The sequence below is a fragment of the Rattus norvegicus genome, chromosome 16 (assembly GCF_036323735.1).
Source record: "Rattus norvegicus strain BN/NHsdMcwi chromosome 16, GRCr8, whole genome shotgun sequence".
Classification (NCBI taxonomy): Eukaryota; Metazoa; Chordata; class Mammalia; order Rodentia; family Muridae; genus Rattus; species Rattus norvegicus.
In genome coordinates, this window is record NC_086034.1 from 35,564,939 (window position 1) to 35,576,356 (window position 11,418).

The 11,418-nt window shown below is 35.6% G+C and overlaps 1 long non-coding RNA gene across 1 annotated transcript; it reads right to left on the minus strand.

The window, feature by feature from the left end:
- Positions 1-2,674: 2,674 nt before the first annotated feature.
- Positions 2,675-8,600, minus strand: LOC120097412 (uncharacterized). Its single transcript, XR_010058379.1, has 2 exons — positions 6,256-8,600; positions 2,675-2,847 (listed from the first exon to the last, which is right to left on the minus strand). It is a non-coding gene; the product is annotated as an uncharacterized LOC120097412 (long non-coding RNA).
- Between the last annotated feature and the right edge of the window lie 2,818 nt (positions 8,601-11,418).

Genomic DNA, 11,418 nt, shown 5'->3' on the forward strand with positions numbered 1-11,418 from the left:
AGTAGACCAGCTTAGACATAATTCTTTGGGGGAAAGTACAATACTCATTGTCAGGATACGAGTAGATTACTCCAGTAGCAAACACCAAATACAAATAAGCAGCCTCAGTCCAGTTCTCTTAGCAGACACCACACCCAAACAGCAGCTACAGCACCACACATGAATCAGCAAGGTCAGTTCAATCTGGAAGAAACCTCACGAGAATTTCTTTGGCAAGTTTCTGTCTATGTCATCAACACAAGTGGAGTTCAGAAACACAATGTAAAATGAACAAATACATGAGTGTCCTTACCAAAGAATATCAAGGTGGAGCAAAGCAAACCAATGCTCAACTTCCAGTCTGTGAGATTATATTTATATTCCTTCTGAACATCATGCATCCTTCCAGGTGTTTGTGATAGTAAAACATCCTTTCACCTGTTTCCACTTCAGGGAAACATTCTTTCATGCGTCTGCTTTAGCAAAACAACTGGTGTGACCAGCAAAACATCATTTGTCATAATTGACTTTCCAAAAAATCAAAAGTTTCCACTTCACTGCTCCTTCATAAAGTAAGGATTTTGAAGTCGGATAACATTTGTTAGGTGTTGTCCTGTTTATAAACTAATAATGATGTATCAAACAAAAATGCATAGAATATAACAACCCCTTCTGACAGAATTCTGAGTTCCAGTGTATGTAGCTGGCAGTTGCTTTTGTCAAGAAGCACCTGCTTCGGTAAACGCAGCACTCTTGAACTGCTGCTTGACCAAGAAGGCTCTATCTTGTCCACAAGGATTTCAATTCACTTTGATTTCCACTTTGACTCTTAATACAATCACACATACTTTAATGCCCATTGTTAAAAGCCTATCAAAATATCTTCTAAAACCTACTTGGAACCCCTTTTTCAATTGTGTCAATTATGTGGCCTTGTAATGGTTCTTTTTATATTTGACCTTTCACTGGGATCCAGTGTTCAGATATTTGGACACATTTTTTAATATTTATTTATTTAATCTATTTATTTAATTTTACATTTCAGAGTTTATTTCCCTCCCAGTCCACCATCCAACTATTCCACATCCCATTCCTCCCCTACCCTGCTCCTGTCTCCATGAGGATGTCCCCACCCCATCCACCAGACCTCTAAATGCCCTGGAACCTCCAGTCTCTGAGGGTTAGGTTCATATTCTCTGACTGAACCCAGACCCGGCAGTCTTCTTCTGTATGTGTTGGCGGCCTCACTTTAGCTGGTATATGCTGCCTAGTTGGTGAATCAGAGTCTGAGAGATCTCTGGGGTCTAGGTTAATTGAGACTGCTGGTCCTCCTCCAGGCTCTCTCTCCTCCTCAGCTTCTTTCAGCTTTTCTGTAATTCAACCTCAGGAGTCAGCAGCTTCTGCTCATTGATTGGGTGGAAAATATCCAAATCTTAACAATAAAAGAACCGCTGGGGGAATCACCATCCCTGACCTCAAGCTCAACTCCAGAGCAACAGTGATAAAAACTGCATGGTATTGGTACAGAGACAGGTTAATCAATTGAATTAATTGAAGAACCAGGAATAAAACTACATACTTGTGGACACTTGATCTTTGACAAAAAAGCCAAAAATAAACAATGGGAAAAAAGAAAGCATCTACAATTAATGGTGCTGGTCTAACTGGCTGTGTGTATGTAGAAAAATGAAAATAGACCCATATTTGTCAACTCGCACAAAGTTCAAATCCAAGTGGATCAAGGACTTCTACAAAAAACAAAACAAAACAAAACAAAACAAACAAACAAACAAAAAACAGAAACACTCAATCTAATAGAAGAGAAATTGGGAAAGAGCCTCAAACTCATTGGCATAGGGGGAAATTTCCTAAACAGAACTCCAATGTCTCTAAGATCAAGAATTGATAAATTGGACTTCATGAAAGTTGAAAGCTTCTGTAAGGCAAAGGACATAGTCAATTGGATAAATTGGCAACCTTCAGAGAGGGAAAAAATGTCACTAACCCCACATCCAATAGAGGATTAATGTCTAAAATCTATAAAGAACTCAGGAAGCTGGACACATTTTAGATTTGGATATTTCAGTAAATTTTGTTTGATGACATGAACATTTCAATTAGTGAGCATTGAATAAGGTATTGTAGTCAGGATGCAGTGAGTTGAACTGAGAATAGAATGAAACAGGGCCAAGTAAATTGAAACTATTGCAACAATAGAGTCAGGAATAGCCAATCTCCCTTGAAAGAAGGAATTCTGCTGGAATATGCCTTTTGAACTTGTTTTGTATTCAACTTTTACTTTACTCTTCATTTTGTTTCCATTCCATGGCTATGGAAAATATTCAGTATGTCAGCCACCATAATTCCATACATGAACATATTCCTTAAAACACCCTCTCTCTTCCCCTCTCCTTCTCTCTCTTACATCTCTATCATCTATGTATCATCTATCTATTTGTGTGTGTGTGTGTATGTATCTACTTATCTATATAATTCTAGCTGTACATAGGCACTGATATTATTTTATTTTTCTGTTGGTCCCTATCCTATGCTATAAGCAAGTGAATCAAAGTAGTTTTGTGATTTCACCCTCTCTTTTTTCTTTCTGAAAGACAGACAAACAAACAATAAGGTCCCCAAAACAAAAAAAAAACCAAACAAACAAAAAACCCACCAACCAAAAAACAATCAAACGTCAATCTCCTGCTATGTATTTCTCATTGCTTAGCAGAGGTGAGTCCTGAGTGAAGCTGTGGCACTGTAGCTCTTCTCTCAGAGTGGGGTCATCCTATTAGAGCTTTATGAACACAAATCCTTGATTGCATATGCTGACCATATCATCTCTCTTTTTCAATCTTCATGTGAAACCTATAAATAATCCAAAGTTACTAGATTATAATTAGTCCAACTTAAGCTAATTGAGTTACCAATTGATAAAACCAACTAGTATTCTTCATCTTTATAAAATCTTAGTATGTCTTAAACCATGGAGATATTGCTCATGCGTTAAGTTTTTTGAGTGCATAATATTGAAACTAGAACTTGAGTAAGTCCCTTAAAAATCACAAAAATGGGCAGTTATTTCCCAAAAATTTTTTATTGCACTAAAAGTCATCTAAAATGACTACATATCAAGAACTGCTCACACAAGCAAACTGGTATTGGAAATGTGTGGCCTTCATGCCTGGGTACTTCTCCATTTATTCCCTCATCTTCACCTTTGGCTCAGGCTACAGACAAACCTGCCATATTTCCGGTTGGGTGGCATAGATTCCATTTAGGGTGTTTGGTAGAGCAGCAAAAGTTTATTTGTGAAATGAAAGGATAAAGCAAGTTGAGCTAAAACATGCTCTCTGAAATTCTCTTGACTGCTGAGTAAGAAAACATTTTAGAAACCACAGATAGACTAGAAAAAACTTGGCAATACAAATAACTTTGCAAATGTGTTGGGATGCAGGGTGTAGATGTCTGAGTGACATTGTTTCGTACCACTATTACTACCCATTTTTCCAGTCATAAGGCACATACCTGGAGGTATAAAGTTTAAACAAAACAAACCCCGAATGCTCCCAAGCAATCTGAATTGCACGTTCAGGGAAAGAGATATTGCACTAGGAGATCAGCTAACATAATTTTCAACTACAATGCAAAATCATATTTTATATATCATATATTTTATGTAAAATATGGAATCAGGGAATGTGCTGAAATAACTCCTAAAAAGAAAACGTTACAATATTAGGAGGGTGTTGGATCTGGAATGAGTTAAGCATAGGATGGGAAAGTTAATATGACCAAATGTATGCATGTGTGGAATTCTTGAAGAATTAATAAAATATATGAAAATAAAGATTAATTATAATGATTACAAATGAAAGAACAGGTAACTATGACTTAGAAATAATTTGGAAAGTATTTATGAGGGAATCATGTGAAAGAAGAGACATTTGTTGACTTTAGTTTTAGTTCACAGTTTGTAGAATAATCAGCACACCTAGATAGATTAAATAACATATAAATTAACCAATATATAAAAGATATCAAAACCAGAATATAACTCATAAAATACAGACATATTTACTTTTTATACTAGTTGAACATCTGATGAGCTCTTTATTTTTATTAATCATTTGATATATTTACATTTTAAATGGTATTCCCCTTCCCAGTTTCCCCTCTGAAAATACCCATGCCCTTCCCCTTTGTTAAACAAATTGCTAACAGTTTTATTTTCTGGAAATTGGAGACAGAAATTACTAACTTTTGTCATATTGAAAATCAACATTTAGATTACATATTGGAAAATCAGATACAGTATGTATCATAATCAACTACTCTCTATTAATATGATGTAATAATTATGTGTGCAAAATATAAAACATTCAAAATTTTCAATAATTTGCAGCCTGTTTCTCAAAGGTAGGAAAATATGTATAAAGTTCAGACTGTAGAATGAGCCATCTGATTTGCGATGACATTTGGAAATATAAATATGCACTCAAGTTTAGTATACAAGTTTATATTTTAGTGAGTCTTTAGCTAAAATTAGATTTAATAACTCATTGAAAGTTAAAGTTTCCAATGGAGGTTGTAAATAAGAACTTTTAAATGCCAGGATAGGTCTGGTAAACCACAACATAAACCTGGGAGATTTGTGGTTTCGTGAATTAAGTAAGTTCTTAAAAATGTTGGTGGTTTGTTAAAATGACATAGCGGGGAAAGAACAGAAGGTTTTGCTAGTCAAAGTCAGAAAAATATCTATAAAACATAAAAAATACATTAATAAAATAGTTATATGATCCAGATACCAACCAATATCAGTTTGTTCACTGAAGTAATAGTCGACTTAGTAGATTTAAAATAATGAGGATTAGAAAATAACTATTGGGTTAACATTAAGTAATCCGTATAATAAGAAAAAATGATGGGTATCAAAAGGAGTTAAAAATATTTCCTAAGAAATAAAATATTAGTTCTCAGGCAGTTTCAGCACTCAAGAGGCAGAGGCAGGAGGACATCAGTGAGTTGGAGGCCAGCCTGATCTGCTGAGTTAGAGAATATCCAGAACTACATAGTGAAACTTTAAATTGAAAATCCCACCCTGTGGGATGATGTCATACAGGTGAGGCAGGTACAAGATAGAATGAGACCTGTCATTGGATGAGAAGGAAGGATGGGTGGGAGAAAAGTTTGAGGGAAGAGGAGGAGATTGGAATGGAAAGGACAGGAGACTGGGGGAGACTGGCAGAGAAGCCACCGAGAGAATATGGAAGCTGATGTTAAGTTAACGCTGTGCCTTTACAGGTTGTTGTGTATGTTTTTAAGGGATGGATGTGTGCAGGGCTTTGTATGTTTAAGTAGGCAATTATATCTTATTAATTAGACCAGAGATTATCGGGTTATGTGTTCTTTCTTGTGGAGATTTGATTTTGGGAGAGTGTGTGGCAGCAGAGACACTGGGCTGCCACAGATTTGGGATGTTTGTTTCTGGCAAGATATCTACCAGATATCTTGGGGCACTGTGGTGCTGGATCTGGAGGGGGTAAAAGACAGCCTTTTTATAATTTTACAACAAAACCACCCAACCAAGAAAGAAATAAAATATTGGCATAGTGTAAAAAGTCTTTCCATATGCTACTTATTAAAGGCAAATGTAATATTTAACCATGGGCATATTGCACACACACACACACTCTCTCTCTCTCTCTCTCTCTCTCTCTCTCTCTCTCTCTATATATATATATATATATATGTATATATATATATGTATATATATATATAGATAGATAGATAGTGAGGGGGGAGATGTAATAGACATAAGTGTATAATAAAATGTATTTAAATAAGTTTATATCCTACCATGTCTGTGTGTCCTCTGCATATAACTCTTCACACCATTTTTAAGCTCTTCCTTGCTTTTGAGAGCCACAAAATGTCATAAATTCAACTTGTCATTTCTTTGATCCATCATGTCTGTAAGAACTTCTGGCATCTTGAATTAGATTTCAAGTTTTAAAATTCAGCCTAATACCTAGATTTCCTTTTGAATTGATATCACTTCAAAAGTCTTGGGAAGTAAGATATGTTGACATCATGTACTTCTTGCTAGAATGGAATTAGAAAGATTTTTTTGCCTCTATGGGACTTTTTTATCTATGTTTGAATTATGAAACCTATTTTTTAAAATTCTCTGAAGAATTGTGTTGGAAATTTGATTGGGATTGCATCACATCTGTAGCTTGTATTTGGTAGAATGTACCTTTTAACAATACTAACCCTGCCAATCCACAAGCATCTTTATCCATCTTCTGGTAGTTTCTTCAATTTCTCCAGAGTCTGAAAGTTTATATTGTAGAAATATTTTATTTTCTTGGTTAGAGTTATTTCAATATTTTTGGTCTTTATAAATAGGATTATACACTGATCTTTGTCCCTTATGTTTTTCATTGATACATAAGGACAATAAAGTTGGTGTGATATTTTTGTATACGAATAGTTAGTTTGCTGAATGTTTTATTTGGTGTACGAGTTTTCTGGTAGAGGCATTAATGTTTTCTTTCATTCGGTTATATTACATGCATGATAATTTAGTTACTTCTCATATTTGTATATTCATTTTTATCTTATTTTGTTGGCTCTTGTTTTGTTGCTCTAGCTAAAATTCCAAGCACTAAATTGAGCAAGCATTACAGAGTAGGCAACCTTTTCCCTGTTTCTGATTCTATTGGTAATGCTTCCAGTTTCCTCTATTTAGCATGATAATGGTTGCAGTCAATGTATATTGCTTTTATCATGTTGATATATGTCCCTTTGAATCCCTATTTATTTTCAAGAATCCCTTGTATTCTCAAGAGTTTACATATAGAATGCATGTTGAATTTGTCAGAGTCCTATTCTGCATTTAGTGAGGTGTACAAAGACACAGTTTGTTTCTTGAAGTATATTTAGTGGTTATTTATATCTATTGGTTTGTGGATGCTGAACCATCCCTCCAACCATAGTAGAAAAGTATAAGAATATGGTGGATAATATTTTGATGTGTTCTTGATTTCAGTTAGGGAGAAAATTATTGAGAATATTACATCTATGCTACCAGATAAATTAAACAATCTATTTCTCAGAGTGTCTTTGTCTTGTTTTGGCGTCATAGTCACAAGTTTTACACAAACTTGAATGCATTCCTTCCTTTGCTCTGTTACAGGAATTAGTGCTGCCTTTACTGGTTAGCACAACCCATTTCTACCATGGATCCATAGCATGAGAACTCTACATATGTCTCTGCACTCTCCTAGTTACCCTTACTCAAACATGTAGATGCTCCCACTCAAAGACCACATATAGAAACCTGTCAAATCTCAGAGGCACTGCAGAGAAAACCTATACCCCTGCATGTCATTTTGTTAACTTTATAAAGACTAGAGCTTTCTGTTTTTGTCAGCCAGAGCTGAAGAATAATCAGCTGTGAATAACAAGAGAACAGAAAGAGTAAAGCAAAAGCTTTGCTTTGCGGGGAAAATCAAGAATGGTCATCTGGGGTTGACAAAATAAACTGTGATTAAGAAAAGATCAGCATCACTGAGAGAAATATTCTGGGAAGTCCTTTCTCAGGGTCACCACACACAAGTTATGGTCCAGCTAAGAAACCTGTTATGTCATAAGACAGCCAAACTTCATAATGTATAAGACTTTCCCAGAGAAGGAGCTCTAAGGAAAGTTTTGCCTTTCTGATAATTGGCATTGGAGAATCAGAAGAATGCAAAAGTGAAAGGAAAATGGGACATGGGGAGGAACAGAGAGGAATAGGGAGAGGAGAATTTATAGTCAGTATATATTATACAAGGATAATCTCTACTTTCAATAAATTCATAGAAGAAAATTTACCTTACCTAGAAAAAGAGAAGCTCATCTATGTATAAGAGGACTACAAAACAGCAAATAAATGAGATTACATTAAATAAAGGGTATTAAAAGCTGTAAGAATGTTGAAGTCACTTGTAAAATCAGGCATACCAGAATAACACCAGATTATTTGACTGGATTTTTAAAGCCAAAGCGGGAATAGAAAGATGTCTTCTAAATCCAGTTATATGTCCCCCAAAATCCTTCTGAACCTCACTGTTACACATAGCATATATATATGTACATATATATATAGTAACTGAAGAAATAATTTCTACAATAAAACCAGACTAAAGAAGATTATTATCCAGTAACCCAGCTGTACATCACATACATGATACATGAAGGAATATGTTAGTGTGAAGAAAAGGACAAACATAGTCATAGCATCATAGGGAACTAACAATTTCAGAGCATTTGAGCAAAAGAAATCTCTAGATGAGATAACATGAAGTAATACATATAGCCCCATAATAACTTCATATTAATGTTTTATTCCCTGGTAAGGAGACAAATTCTGGCATATTGGATTAGAAAACTAAATCAATTGTTTTCTGAGCTTCTAAAAAACACACGTCCTAAGCAATAACAGACACCACCTGAAATGTCTGGAAAAGGAATTCCGAGCAATAGAAGAAACTAGCATGCAAAACTATTCTAACATCTCATAAAGTATAGTGAGCTGCGCATGGCGAAGTAAAGATGGCGCCGACAGCCAGCCCCGTCTAAATGTAAACAACTTACCAGCATGTGCCGGCTTGTCCCCTCCTCAGGGCAGCTGTAGGTGATCCGGCGCCCTCCTGTGGTGAACAACAGTACTGTGCATGCGCGGGGTTTTGCACCTGGCTTCAGTCTGGCTGGGGCGGTACTATGCTAATGGGAGGTTCATGCCGCGCCAATCTCTGGAGGACAAGTAGCTGGGATGACAGTGGGGTGACTCGTGCCCCACCAATCCCTGAGAGATTATTAGCATACTGTTGTGTATATAAGGCGAGCGCTTTTGCTGCTCACGTCCCCGTCCCCGTATCAGCAATGAAGGTGTCCTTCAATAAAGGCTGTTGACAAGGATCTGACAGTGTTGTGTCTTCCTTGCCAGACGAGGTGGGCGCTACAATAAAGCAGACTCTAATCAAAATTAGCCAGAAACGATAAAGAATGCCACTTAATATTCCAAGAAGGAACAATCCACCAAGGGGATATTGTCATCTCTAACATATGAGCAAGCATAGTTATATCTACTTTCGTTAAAGAAATACCTTAAGTTAAAAATCAAAGATTAACTTCAACAAAGCAAGAGTTAATGGCTTCAATACCCTACTTTCACTAATAGACTTCTTGGATAAATGAATGAATGAATGAATGAATGAATGAATGAATAAATAAATAGATAGATAAGCAAAGAATTATGGGAGTTAAATGATGATATCATAAGTCAAATAAACCCAAGAGAGATTATAGAATATTTCAACATATCACTAAAGAATACACATTCTTTTCAGGAGCCCATGGACTTTCTACAAAAGCCACCACATAATAGGACATCTTGGCCTAACAAACACGACAGTTGAAATAACATTCTGAGTTCCAACTCAGAATGGATAAAGTAGATATCCACAGCCTTAAAAATTATACAAAACTCCATATATTTGTTTACAGAGTGTAGAGCTTTAATTGAGATTTTCTATGTTTTCACTGAAATAATAATATATGTCAAATTCTTAGAAATCTCATAGAAATACACTGTTTATTTTAGGGAGACAAATGTACAGAGATACATACAGTTCAATATAAGTCCTAACACTTTGTAACTAGGAAATTTCCATCTGAAAGCACATAATATTGGGGGCTGGAGAGTTGATTTATCTTTTAAGACCCTTGCTCCTCTTCCATGGAACCTAAATGCAATTCCCAGTAGGGGAATTAGGTGGCTGTATCTCTAATCCCAGAGGACTTGGCATCCTCTGCTGGCCTCCTCACAAACCAGCACAGGGAGCATACAAACTCACACATGCGCAAATAACGATACATCATTAAAGAAATCCAAAGTTTTTACATAATTCTTCCCTTTCTCCCTTTTATTAGCAGTTAGAAATAATGATTATATTCAAAGGCTGAGACTTCGTGGATCTTTTTTATTTTCTCAGTGATTAAGACATACTTTACAAAGCATCCCAGTAGTCTCATATTCGGTAATCTCTTGGTAATTAGATCATATTTGGAGGAGAATATAATTTGGTAGCTGTCTTATTAAACAAACATGACTAATTTCCCTGTACTTGTTTCATATGGCATTCATGTGCCCAGGAAAAGTAATAAAGCTTTTTATGAGTTCTGTATTTGCAGATTAAATTATTTGGAATCAGAATTTTTAACTGAAAAATAATTGAGCTACAGAATTGCTGATATTGTTTCTTTGAGTAAGCATACCTTTTTTATTAATGCCCTATAGAAAGCTGCTCAGTCAACAACACTAAAAATTATTCTTATGTTTCACATTGATCTAAACCAAATTATAAAAAATAAATGTTATACCTTAAGGTGCTCATCTCATAAACCTTGTTATTTCTTTAAGAGAATCCTAATATTATACTATGAAGAAGAATTTTAGTTTCTGAGATCGTGAATGAGAAAGACTTTTTGGATTCCAACTGAATCCAACTAATGAAATGAAAATATGGATCAAATCCAGACATTTATGTAGAAATCTTAGCAAAGCACTAATTAATTCACAGCCTTTATCTAAATGTTAGATTCTAAAGGAATTGATAAGTTAATTTAATAAATTGAGACACAGTATATATATGTTTTTGGCATTAGAGATAAATGTGATGCCTAGTATAAGACTAGACTATTAAAGGAAAAATAAACATGACTGCAGAAAGCACAGTGAGATAGAGGATAATATGTTAAAGAAGATTTGAATGACAATATAATATATTCAGGAAGCTAAAATATATTCATTTTATTCCAGAGCACAGAATATAAGTCTTTAGTGGAAGAAATGGATCTGGGAGGCAGAGTAGAAATAATGTTGCAAACGGCAAGAAATGTGCATTTCGTCCAAAGAATAGTTGATTCTGACAACTGAGGAGGGCATATGATTAATCTGTTTCTCAGCAAAAGCACTACCTGAAGAGTTCACTGGAGAAAACCAGGATGGAAGGACATTTTTTTTCCAGACTTAATTTGTCTTAGTTACTATTGCCATGAAGATGCACCGTACATGCAGCAACCCTTATAAAGAAAAAGCGATTGTGTCTGGCTTACAGATTACGAGGTTTAGTCCATAGAGTTAGGGTGGGCAGCATGGTGGAAGGCAGGCATGACACTGGAGGAGTAGAGTTATACATCCAGACCCGCAAGCTACAGGAAAAGAGTGACACTGAGCCTGCCTCGACCATTTGAAACGCAAATGCAAGCCCTAGTAAGACAACTCTCTCAAACATGGTTCTATCACCCCCAATAAGGCCATACATCCTAATGGTACTTCACAGGCATTCAAATATTTAAACCTATAGGACCCAATCTTATTCAAACCAC